The following is a 10,882-nucleotide window of genomic DNA, read 5'->3' on the forward strand; positions in this document are numbered from 1 at the left end:
GCATCACTGGACTGTAAGTGCGCGTGGTTTTGGTGCCCATGTGTGGGAGGTTTCGGTTAACTGGCCATGGTATTGGAGTTTCTAGAAGTGGGTTTGTGAGATTATATAATTTCTTGGGTATAGAAGAGAGAAGAATTATGAATAGGGAGGTGATGAATATGAGGGCTAAGGTGGACATGATGTCTTTTCCTTTGCAGATAGCTTTGTTTGAGCTTCAACACTTCTATGGACATTTGACATACCAAAATATTACCAGTCCATCTGACATACCAAGGAAGAAGAAACGTGTCATAAGTATACCAATCCATTTTGCTCAACAACTCAACCACAGTTCTGTTCTTTATCCGCTCGATTAGTACAACCCATTTTGTTGAAATTCTGAAAAAGAGTCAATACTAGATCAAGTTCTTTTTGTTGTTAGCCTGAACTTACTGAATAATCATACTATCTGGCTACCAAAACTAGGTAAGGTTGGTAGGAATAGAGATGCAACAGGAAGAGTCACAGCTCCCAAGAAACAAGAATGCCAAATACATGAATTCTTGGAGTGTCCACCGATTCCAAGGAAGCAAATGGATAGGAGAACCAAGTTAGAGCCATCCATACCAACGGTTACTTCCAACCTCTTGATCTTGACCAACTTTATGCTATCGGGTCAGGAACTAGAAGAATTGGTTTTCTCCAAGTGTAAATTTTACTAGTAGCCTTCCATGCATTTAGGAACATTTTAGGTACTTAAATGCTACAAGTAATTTTGGTATTAATAGATTTTTTTTCTCCTAACAAGGGACGGGTGGAAATAAATCACTATCTTTGGAGTGATGAATTAGTACCGAAATTCTCTAATTTCTAAGATCTTAACTTCTGCATTTAGTAGATTGAGATGGTCTGCTAAACTGTTTTAGTAAAATAGCACATTCAAATGCAAGTATATGGTACATAGACGCCAGTACACTAATTCAACACACAATACAAACTTATAATGCCGTAATACAAGTTTATTGTTGTCCCTATTTTGTAGTACGCAACATTTTGTCCTACTAATCCACCCCTTGGAATAACTACTAAAAGGATAGAAGTAATTAAGGCCACTGATATCACCATTTTTCTCTTCCTCATTCAACATAAAGGGTAAAACTTCCATAGATTCAACCTGGTCCTATAGTTGGCCATTGCAGTCATCCAACTATTGCCTTCACTGCGTGAAGCGGCATGCATTTGATTAGCAATTTCTTCTCTCATTGCCTGCCAAGCTTCTATCTCATGCGGTGACACAGCCAATGGTTGTATATGTGGGTATGGACTACCACCATTTTCGCCTTGGACTTGTATGTCCTCTTGTTCATACCGTAGGAAGTGATTATCCGAAGGTTGATTTTTCCTTAAGAAATTGTGCAATGCACAACACAAAATCACTACGTTGATCTGCTTTTGCATATAGGAATATGGTACGAGCACCTTCAAATAGGCAAATCGTCGCTTCAAGACACTGAAAGCACATTCAACTATGTTCCGAAGCTAGGAGTGGCAGGTATTGAATAGCGCCTTCGGCCCTTGGCCTCGTTGACGTCCTTGTCTAACTCCTGTATCATGCCCTCCCTTGAATAGTGCTAAGAATCCCAACACGATCTTGTATGCTGCGTCTACCAGGTAGTACTTACCTTTATAAATTTAACACCATGATTGATGTCAAAATAAATGTTGTACTATTTATGGCAATAATTTAGCGATAAATAAGTACACCAAATATTTTTATTAAATTCGAAATATGCTTCGATTTAACCCAATGTGAATATTAACCAAGGACAAAAAAAAACAAGAGTTTCACGAACTAATTGGACTAAAACCACAGCTATTGGTTTAAATAATTAAAATTGATAATATGTTAATATGCAAATCACGAATTATTCTATTTTTGGTAGTATATTTATTGATTTACATATTGCTTGTGTCCAAGGCCAAATTAGTGGCGGGTTTTTATCCATTAGTTTTAGTTCCAAGTTCCAACTTAGTTCCCAGTGACATTTGAGAGACCAGATTATTCCTTATTTACAACCATGGACCTGCACAAGTCTAACATTCATTTACCAAACTTACTTGGGTTTCGTTATTGATACCTACTGCTAGGGTCATGGTTTGATTTGGGTTGACATTTGTCATTCTATTCTTTTCACTATATTATCGTTTTACATATTCATGAAGCCTTGGCCTTGTATTTTCCCTACTTTTTCTTTCTTCTTTTGATGACAAAAATATATATTGACAACCACTAGATATCATAGTCAAAACAAATTTAAATGGAAGAAAACAAACTAATCACTAACATTTTATTCTATTGGATTAATTCTGACAGCTGTACCTTAAAAAAGAAATGGTAGTGAAAACAATAACCCGCAACCCAATGGAGAAATTTGAAGAGCCTACCCGTAGATGTGATAACTTCTAAAAAACTAGTATAAATACAAAAATACCCGCATGTTTATTTTTAGCACTTCAAATAAGTACTCTAGGATCGAATCTGGGGGCGAAACTGGAAAGTCAGTATGCATTCTCAATGCACTATCATGTATGCTATCTTCCCATCCGGCATACATATAAACAAATCGCATATCATGGTCACATATAGTTAAAACATTTTACGATTGAGTACCATGTCTATTAGTATAGGCAAGTTGCTCAATTATAGGAACCGAAGCAGGGATATGAGTGCCATCTATAGCACCTTTAGCGTCCTGCATTTTATTTAAAGATTTTGATAGTCATTGGAACCAAAAATTTGGTAGGCATCAAAGATGTAGTATGCCACTAGATTTGATTAGAGTAAGAGCTTTAAATATGTCATTTTTATAATTAACTTATAAGTACGGGCAGGCTCCATTTGTTATTTGCATAATTTGACATAAAAAAAACTTGACATGAAAAGAGGAACTCTTGGAAAAAATATTACTTATCATAATAAAAGTAGCAGGAATTTGACCATCTCTAACCTTGAACCAAGGATAATACTTGGTGCTATATCGTATTCGTGGATGCACAACATTTGCTTGTGTTGGTCAAATAATCCTTTGAGCAAATCTACAAAGTTCCAATAGTATTTTCGCTACATTTCTATGGATGGTTTTGGTCGAGTGTTGAAATCTCTCGACTACTACTCGGGTCCGTAAGCTATGACTCAACATAACTAGAGCCATGGCTAGCGACTTCTTAATTGACACATGCTTATGGGGATTTTGTGGGACGTAGTTATTTTAAACAAGGATTTCGTTAAGTCTCATGAAATTGTCGACTGTTATTTGACAATTCTCCAATATACATAGCAAGTGACAATTTATTAGCTCCTGCACCCATTTCCAACCAGGCATATCTCCGGTGCAGTAGAGCACTTTGATAAGAGGGCCATCCTATTGTTCTGCTTTAGGTGTAAATAGTAACATTGTTGCACTATTAAGAATTGTCTCATCATCATTTTGAGAACTGGAGCGATAAGAAGTAGAGATGTTTGGGATGAAGTTTGCCATGTAAAATTTGAAAGAATGTTCAAAGTAGCTACCAAATAAATCAGTCTAAAATGCAAGAACTATTGGGTTCTTATGAAAAGATGATGAGTTTAGAATATCAGGTGGATGTCGAATGCATAATAGGGCTATACTTTCCTGCATTTTAAAGGGTAGGTACAACTATGAAAGTAAAAAAACCCGGCTTTTGATATGATAAAATGCATAAGTTAGTCTTTGGAGTTATTCTCACTCGGGATGGGCTAGTCTTCTCACTTGTGGAGTTATTCTCACTCAAACCCCCTTTGGAATTATTATCACTCAGAGAATGCAACTTACAATAAAAAAACTCAATTTTTGATATGCTAAACATGACAGGGTAGCCTTTGGAGCCATTCTTACTCGGAGGGTGCAACTTACTGTCTAAAGAGCTTATCTTTTGATATGATAAAGATCACAGAGTAGCCTTTGAAGATATTCTCAAACGGAGGAGATTCGTTCACCGGTATATTACTGTGCAAAAATACAGAGGGAAATGGAACACTACTCAAGCGTTATTACTGTGTATTACTTTTTGGTATGAGTAGCAGGACCATCATTAACTCGTGCCAAGATGTTTCAGAGCCTTTTCAACCAAATTTATGATGTTCAAGATTCCATTGGAATACATGAAGTCGTGGAAATGATGGAGCACCAGCTATGTGACCTTTGAATTTTTAATTTCTTTTGTTTTGTTTGATTTTTTCTTGTTTAGTTGGTTAGTTAGTTATTATTATAAATAAATATGACCAGCTATGTGAGTTATTTGAGCCATTTAAAAGTAGTTAGGGAAATAAGTGACTAAATTCTTGTCCAAATTGGATTAGTCTTAGTAGTTTAGATTTTATTTATAAATAGACCTCTTCTATTCTATTGTAAGACAAATTTTGATAGATGAATTAATAAAAAGTGAGTTATTCTCCATTTATGGAGTTCTTTGATGGAACTTGAGTTTCTTCTTAAACTGTATCAAATATTTTGCTTGGATACTTGTAGTGTTCAAAATAAGATGATCACATCGTCTTGTTCTTTCAAATCAATAACCAATCCATTAGATTTCTAGAGACGATTTTTTTTAGATCTAGCAAGATAGTTATTGTTCTATAATATGATCAAAACAGGTCTTTCCGCTACCTGATCAACTTGATTTTTCAAGACAAGTTTTTGTTGGGTCGAGTTCGTATCATCTGGTATAAGAGTTTTGACTTTTGATTCAACTTAATATCCTTTTCTTTTCTTATTTTTCTATTTATTTTTCTACCAAAACTCTAGCCACCTTTTATTTAAAAAACAAACAAAATTTTTTTTATTCTTGTTTTATTGATTTTATTGTTTGAGTCTAACTCACCCCTTTAATTGATCGAGTTTGAAATTTCTTGGTGTGATTACATTTTTTAAAACAAATTTTTCAAGAGTTTAACTCTTATTAAATTTCTTCTAAGTGAAGTCGTAATCCTATGCTGAGTTGTCAAAAAAAGAAATTGGGTATTGTTCATGGGTACTGTAGTGATTGCTATTCATCCAAGTTACTGTTCATCTAAATTAAAAAAATTTCAGATTGTATTTTTGTGTTTGCTTCTTCGTTTTTGGTATCCATTCATGGTTAAGTGGTAGAAGAGTCGTTAGAATTTCCAATTTCTAGTCTACTTAAGATTAGTAAATCCTTAACTTTCTTTTCCCATAGTGCATAACTTTTCTTTGTTGTCCAATTCCTAGTATCTTTAGGAGTCTACCAAATCTGTTATTTTCAATCCTTAATTGTGTGGGAAAAAGAAAAATTTTCAGAAATTCTATCTTCTAATTTTAGCTATAAAAAAATCTGCTCAATTGTAAATTTCCTATGTCAAGTTTTCTAGTCGGATAGAGTGAATTTCTAAACTCCTTTAAATTTCAACATTCGTGTCTTGAGTTTTAGTCTTTAATTGCAATTCTGTCTACCAATAATTTGAATATCTGTGAGTCCAATTTTCAGTTTATTTCCATTACCAATTCCATCCCCCTTCACCACATGAAAAGTCTTCCATGATTGCTACACTTGTGTGTTTCTTTTGGCCAAATCTCGATTCGAGAACAAATAACTTTCAAAATGAGGGAAATGATATGAGTAGCAGGACCATTACTAGCTCGTGCCAAGATGCTTCAAAGTCTTTTCAACCCAATTCATGATATTCAAGACTATTGGAATACATGAAGTCATGGAGACGATGGAGCACCAGCTATGTGACTTTTGGGTTTTTAATTTCTTTTGTTTTGCTTGATTTTTTCTTGTTTAGTTGGTTAGTTAATTATTATCATGAATAAATATGGCTAACTATGTGAACTATTTGAGCCATTTAAAAGTAGTTAGAGAAATAAGTGACTAAATCCTTATCCAAAATTGGATTAGTCTTAGTAGTTTAGGTTTTTGCTATAAATAAGTCTCTTCTATTCCATTGTAAGACAACTTTTGATAGATGAATTAATAAAATAAAAGTGAGTTATTCCCCTTTTATAGAGTTTTTTGATAGAACTTGAGTTTTTTCTTAAATTGTATCAAGTATTTTGCTTGAATACTTGTGGTGTTCAAGGCAAGATGATCACATCATCTTGTTCTTTCAAACTAATAACCAATTCACTAGATTTCTAGAGACGGGTTTTCTTTAGATCTAGGAAGATAGTTATTGTTCCATAACCTGATTAAAATAGATTCTTCCGCTGCTTGATCAACTTGATTCTTTAAGACAGGTTCTTGTTGGGTCGAGCTTGTATCACTTTTGTTGTTATCGTTTGCGTGTATTATCCAAATACTGAGACTTGATCTATGTCTATGCTATTTCAGGCCACTTGATTTTCTTGATTTCATCTCTTCATGAATTAAAAGTTAGTGGCCAAGTGAACATGTAATACCAAATTCTTTTGAAAAACAGCAACCTGGACATATATGTTATCTAAGAAAAGACAAAGGGAACAACGACATTTGATAAGAGGTGATGATATGTTCTTTGGTGCACAGGCCACATTTTTTATTGATTCAATTAGGTCTATGATGACCCATAGCAAGCACCGAAACTAGTTAGTATAATTTAATTTTAAGCATCTTATTAAATTCGTCAATTAAAAAATGATTCATGCCTTTGCTATTCAAGTTATTGTAGTAATGCAAAACATGTGCCTTACTAATGCTTTCACTAATATTTAATATCTCGCTAGTGGGCTATACGTACATGGAGCCTTTTAATTAAAGCCACCGAGTAACCTGTAGATTGCATTAAAAAAAATGAACTAATCCCATGTATCCTACTACATTGAACGTCCAAATTTTCAAAAAATATACAATAGCAAATTAGCAACTGGAAATCAATAAACGTTCAACTCTTTCAACGTCTCATGGCACTTTGAAATGCCGAATAGAAAAAAAATCGGCACTACTTGTTCACTTAAATAATAATAATAAAAGCAGCTCGTGGGAGCATCACAACATTACTCTACATATATTTGTCATATATTTGGCCATAGCAAACCGAAGAAAAATCTGGTTGTATGCACAACCATGAATGGCCACAGCATTAACAAGTATAATTACTAGCCAATAACCATAAATTATAAAAGTCTTGCAACATAAAAATAATCCATTAATACAGGCAACAGAAGTTTTGTACTGTCTCACTTCCCTTCCATCTTCGAGATGATGAATATCTCAATCCAAGTTACCTGCTCACTGTCACTGAACCTAAGGAACAAAACTCGGAACTCTTCATCTAGCAACTTTTTCAATAGAAACATATGTAGCTGCTTCTCCAAATTTAAGCTCTTGACAATTTTCTTGTCTTTTAATATTGAATATTTCTCTCTTGCCTCTCTTTCATGTGAAACAATGGAGGAGAATCTATTAAAATTGCTAAGTGCTTCTTAGTAGTTATCCGAACGTGTCTATCGAGATTTTTAATCTCTGGATCCATCCTTCTCAGAATTGTAAGCACCACTGGACATCGAATGCTTCCTAAGATTTCATGCAACGGGGCAGCCATCATCGTCAGATGAAAGAAAGTGGTGTAGAGGGTTGATAACGGAGCTTGAAGCCACGCTTTTCTCCTTGGCATCACTATCCCCCCTACGTCTCCTCACTTGGGGAGACACATATTGTGGCGGGCGCTGTACTAAAAACTGAGCTCGATCGCCAGTGATATGTTTACCATTCATCACCTTATCCCATTGCATCACCAAATTAGCACTATTTGAATGTTGGAAGTCCAGATAGTGCTTGTTTATCTAAATGATGAAAGAAGCTGTGAGGTACACATTGTATATGGAATCGAGTACATTGTGATATGAGACAAAATAGCAATTCAAGTCCCACAACAATAGATGCAAGTGTGATCCCACAGCTTGGCAATATGTCAATGTACATAAAGTTGGGCAAAAAGAAATTAAGAAAATGATGGAGATTCGCAAATGAAATAAGTACATAGTCAAAACAATTTGGTAGAAGTTGGATGACAATTAACTGCATTTTCATAATATTAAACTAAGAATACCAGCAGCTGTGAAAATAGAAACTTGCAAAAAATTGACTATTTAACGTCCTAACCACAAAATACAAATGAACGTAGCACTCCTAACTAATAAGTGCAGATACAAGCAACCATAAGCAAGTAATTAAATGAATTGGAGTTGTACATGTGCCTTGCTTCAACATCTTCAATTATTTTATGAAAATAAAACTGCATACATCAAGGAGCTTAATACATGCAAAACCTGCCACCTCCAAACACACCACATTAGGCAAACGTAATGAAATGAATGCCTAAAGGAAAATGCATAATCATGTGTTGTTCCCTTCCCAACTTGTGGCGGAAAATAATTGCGTATATACAACCACAAAATGGAAGTGTAATTATGTAATAGTGTCGTCTAAGTACTACACAATTTTAGAGTTAGCATATATAATGGAGTATATATAGTGTAAAAACATCAAAACCTAATATAAATAAACCCATTGATCTATTCCGGCTAAGAAGCATTTATACTCAATATCCCACCTTATCTTAGTTTTTGGCTTGGCAGAATCTTCCCGGAGATGAGTGAACAACCTCCATTTCTTCACCATTCGATAGTACTTGGACTGGCATTGGCTTCCAGTGCAACTGAGGCCACACTCTTGGGTCAAGTAGTTAGCCAATGCAGTGAAGTTAGCCAATGTGCTAGGATTGACTCCCATTTCCTGTTTTTCTGCCACTCTATGTAGGTGCAGACATAGAGATCCATTTCCCAGTATAGCCAATATTTTTTCTCAAACATCTATAGACAAATTGATAAGTACCACAACTAGGCGAATATATTGTATGCACAATAACAGAGCTGCTAAACAAAGCATAAAAATTACTTATTTCGAAGTAGTTTTTGTTGACCTAATCAGCAACATCCCTCAGATCTCGACTCGAACGGACCAACAGCCCAACCCGTGATACCTAGGGGTGCAACCCCTCATGCTGCCCGAGCGTGGTACGGTGCTTTACACTACCATTGTGGTTAAGGAAATAAAATTGCGCCTTCGCTAAAAGCTATAGTTTTTAGTGCAATGGTAAGCGCTTGATTCTGACAAGTAATATCAGAGCGAGGTCGCGGGTTCGAATCTCCCTGGCTGTTGCTGGGGGAGGGATTGTTGGCTTAATCAGCAACATCCCTCAGATCCCGACTCGAAAGGACTAATCGCCCAACCCGTAGCACCCAGGGGTGCAGCCCCTCATGCTGGCCGAGCGTGGTACGGTGCTTTGCGTTGCCATTATGGTTAAGGAAATAAAGTTGCGCCTTCACTAAAAACTATATGTTTTGGTGCAATGGTAAGCGCTTGATCCGAACAAGTGGTATCAAAGCGAAGTCGCGGGTTCGAGGCTCCCTGGCTGTTGCTGGAGGAGGGATTATTGGTCTAATCAGCAACATCCCTCAGATCCCGACTCGAAAGGACTAACCGTCCAGTCCGTGGTACCCAAGAGTGCAGCCTCTCATGCTGGCCGAGCGTGGTACGGTGCTTTGCGCTACCATTGTGGTTAAGGAAATAAAGTTGCACATTCACTAAAAACTATAGCTTTTAGTGCAATGGTAAGCGCTTGATCCTAACAGTTTTGTAGGCTGACGTGAAAGTCGTTAGAGACACAAGAGAAATGGGCACTAATAGAAGAAGCAAGGCTGGAAGGGGATTTTGCAAAATTCAGGAAAATTATTAACAGAGTTTTACTTATTGGTTAGTGTTTTGGAGAAATGATGTGTACTAAGCTACTGAGATAGGGGAAAGACTCACTGACGCTTGAACTCTATTGCTTTGATTTGCTCATGGGCATGAAAACTTCTATTTGTTCAGACATACAACTTCACAATTTGGGAGATTATGGGAAAAAAATTAATATAAAACAACCACAGCAGGATGACCATAAGTAGTTCATTAAAGCGAAACAATTAAATACTAGTCAAAAACATAAATACAATCAACAATCTTTCTGTCTTTATCCAGAAAGAAGCGAAATTATTGAAGTTGCTAGTCAAACGAAGAGATGTGAAGCAATATGCGAAGTGGGTGTCTAAGTACATTATCACTTCATAACACAGGCAACACACTAGAACACCGATTAAATTTTTGAACATATGAAAAAATTTCTCTGTGTATGTCAATTGTATACAATTTTTGTCAGTTAAGTTACACTTTATTCTATGTGTATGTTAATTGTATAAAATTTCACAGGCAAATTGTTTTGAAAAGCCAGCATGCCTTACAGCAAAATTAAAACTACTTATCCAACCAATTCTTCAAGTGCAAAAGGATGGTGAATAAGAAACTGGAGTCACAAAAAAAATTACACAACCATGAATATCAATTCATGATTCATGATTAAAATATAAATGCATACAATAGGGAGAATGTCTGATGCTAACCCTAATTTCATGTGTTTCCGGTTCAACACATACGCAGCAGCAGCAGCAGTAATTGGTTTGTTCTAACAAGAAACTACCAAAATCAAAGTGAGCAAATTGTAAAACCAATATAACTAGTCCATTTGAAATTGCCAACCACAGTAAGGCACAAAATTGGGTTAGTGTTAGGACAAGGTAATTGGAAAATATTGGTTGATTAGCTCCTTCCCTTCCAACCACAGGACAGAGCTCAAAAAAAGCAAAATAATGGATGAAAGTTGCGACCAATCCTAATCAGAAGAACTCCTTCTCCAGCAGCTCTTGTGTATTTTTAGATCTAAACCCAACGCCTCACCTTTATAGCACTCATCGAAATCCCAAACTCACTTTTGAATGTCAAATATGCTATCACTACATGGCAGAGGAATCAATTCCTTAGGCATATGTTGGTAGCAGCAAACTCA

Source organism: Coffea arabica, chromosome 4c (genome assembly GCF_036785885.1).
Source record: "Coffea arabica cultivar ET-39 chromosome 4c, Coffea Arabica ET-39 HiFi, whole genome shotgun sequence".
In the NCBI taxonomy this organism is placed as follows: domain Eukaryota; kingdom Viridiplantae; phylum Streptophyta; class Magnoliopsida; order Gentianales; family Rubiaceae; genus Coffea; species Coffea arabica.